This window comes from Pteropus alecto, unplaced genomic scaffold (genome assembly GCF_000325575.1).
Source record: "Pteropus alecto unplaced genomic scaffold, ASM32557v1 scaffold20, whole genome shotgun sequence".
Classification (NCBI taxonomy): Eukaryota; Metazoa; Chordata; class Mammalia; order Chiroptera; family Pteropodidae; genus Pteropus; species Pteropus alecto.
This window is the reverse complement of record NW_006436298.1, coordinates 25,473,554-25,476,250: the sequence shown is the minus strand read 5'-3', so window position 1 is coordinate 25,476,250 and position 2,697 is coordinate 25,473,554. Positions and strand designations below refer to the sequence as shown.

The following is a 2,697-nucleotide window of genomic DNA, read 5'->3' as shown; positions in this document are numbered from 1 at the left end:
TTGGCACAGGATTAAATTCAATCTGTGAAAAATAAATGAGCTTAAAAATATTATCAGGCTGTATTTATTTATGATTTACATCAGCACCCCACTTATTCAGAGGTCATTTATCTGGAAACTTCAACCAGACCGATCAAATTGGGAATGAAAAAGTAAAGAAAATGGTTCTCGGCAGCTAAAACAGATATCACAGAGCCCATGTATTAAGCTTATGCAGCACTCCACTAACCATGTTGTAGAAAACCTTCCCCCTGACTCTCCAGAGCACTTGATTTCAGCCAGAAATATATATTGTATGTATATATATATACGCACAATATATATGTATATATATTGTGCGTATATATATATACATACAATATATAATATAACATATACATATCCCAAAATTCTAACAAGCCTGGTTATCTAGAAGCAGCCATTCCAGAAGCTTTAAAGAAAGTTGCTAAAATCAGGTTCTTTGACAGTAAAAAATTATGATAACTGACAGTCTTGCAACAATGATAGAGAAAGAAAATATAAAAAGTAGTGGCAAGAGTTTGGAAAGTTTATCCCCCTGGGCCATTAGGGATGGGGAAATAGCTTCAAGAGGCTCCCTAGAACCTGAGGAGGTGAGTGTTTATATAGCTGTGCTTTATTTATTTAATTTTCATAGTGGCAACCTAATACATGGAGGTAATACTGAGTCATGCAATAGAGAGTCTGGTTTAAAATTTGGGGAAGAGTAAAAAACATTATAGAAGGACTTCTTTCTGGAATGATTATATAAAAACAGGAGCTTAAGTGACAGGCTTCATTATTCAATCAGCAAATATTCAGGACTGCTTACCTCATGTTCCAGTAGCAGAGATACAAAAATCCTATCCTTGTCTACAGCCATGCCACCCTGAACACGCCCGATCCCATCTAATCTCAGAAGCTAAGCAGGGTCAGACCTGGTTAGTACTTGGATGGGAGACCACCTAGGAATACCAGGCCCTGTAGGCGTAAAAATAACCAAAACAAACAAAAACCCCACCCTCACCTAGCTGCTAGGCACGTCATCCTGCAGGTGTTTAAAGCCAGATGATGGAATGAAATCATCGCTTCGAATTTGGGATGTTTATTTTGTTTGTTTTATGTAGAGTATATCCTCTTGGCTGATGTTGAGAGGAGGGCCGTCATCAATTTGCCTGTATTTGCATCTAGAGGAGAAAGTTTGTAAAGGAGGCAAGATGCTCCTTAGTTGTTATAACTAAGTAGAAGATGTATTAGCTATTTATTTTGGTTTTATCTCCTCAAATGAAACTCTTTTAATTACTAGAACCATGATGTCAAGCTTTATTATCTGTATCTTTTTATAAACAACTCGATCTTATTTCTAGCGGTTATTTATAGTTTGCTAGAATGTAAGTCACCTATTGGTCACTCTGTTTATTTATGATAGCACCTAATTACTGAGAATGAGGCTTACATGAGTAATTTTTTTAACACACAATTTCTCTTGTATTAAAAAAAATTTTTCCCCTTCTGTTTATTCTTTACAGAAGAAATTAGAGACAGCTTTTCCCTGAAAGTGAGCTTGGGCAGACCCTAGTCCAGGACATGCTGCAGGATAGCAGCCTAAGACCCTTCTTGTTCTCTTTTGGTCATAATTCAGTCATTCAGGTTCCCAGGTTGGCTTTCTTGCGATATTCTTGTATTATTATTTAACATGTATTATTGTCGTATGCCTGTATTATTTTTTGTATCTTTATTTCAATTGACTCACTTTTTCGCCTAAAATCATTTAGAAAAAAATAATTTATATCACTGTCACAAGTAGAAACTTAGTGTCAATTGTTATAAATAGAGGATATCAACAAAATAAATGCTCTGCTGCTTGCCAAGCCTCTGAGCCAAATGCCTGCTTTCACTTTATTGGCAAACAAGATTAGCAGGAGTTTTAAAAGCATCCTAGCACCAAACGGAGCTATTCTTCTTGATGGTTATTGCAAGGCTAAAATAGGGAGTACATCTCCTTAAGGTTCAATATTCTTTAATTCAGGGCGTTGGTGAACTACCTAAAATTATTTCAGTTGCCACTGGTTAAAAGCTTGAGAAATAAGGGGATTTTTCAAAGAAACAACATCTGTTTAGTTTACCAAGGAAGAGGGCTTATCTTCCAGTGTTTTGTGTGTTCCATTAGGCTCAGCGCAGAGCTAGGTATAGGATAGATACCATATAATTGCCAGCTTGATGTCTACAACCATGACTGCACTCCTGCCTCTGCCAGACATCCACAGAATTGCTTCTTTTGGTTACAAGGATTTGGACATGGTGAGATGGTTGAATTCCTGGGTAATATAATCATAGAGCTGGGATTATTGATAGTGAATCACCATTTTTGTGTTATAATGACACAAAAGTAGCAAGATAGCATTTTTAAAGGGAAATTAACTTTGGACCTACATACAAATCTAAGTTTAGGAACTCACTAGTTTCAGACCTAAACCAAGTTATATAATCTCCCTGACTTTGCTTTTCTTCTCTGTAATATAAGTCTGATAATACCTTTCTCATAGGGATGTTATCAGGATTAATGAGGTAACATGTAACATGGTGTCACATAGTAGAGTCTTGATAATTTGGAGCTATTTTTGAATATAACACATACATAGGCTATAATAGCTCTAAAATCTTATATTACAGCTGGAAAAATATTTGGAGAGGTAGGGA

The 2,697-nt window shown here is 36.0% G+C and overlaps 1 pseudogene; it reads left to right on the top strand.

Annotated features, from left to right (window-relative positions):
- The first annotated feature begins 868 nt into the window (after positions 1-868).
- LOC112480709 lies at positions 869-987 on the top strand (annotated as a pseudogene).
- Positions 988-2,697: the final 1,710 nt, after the last annotated feature.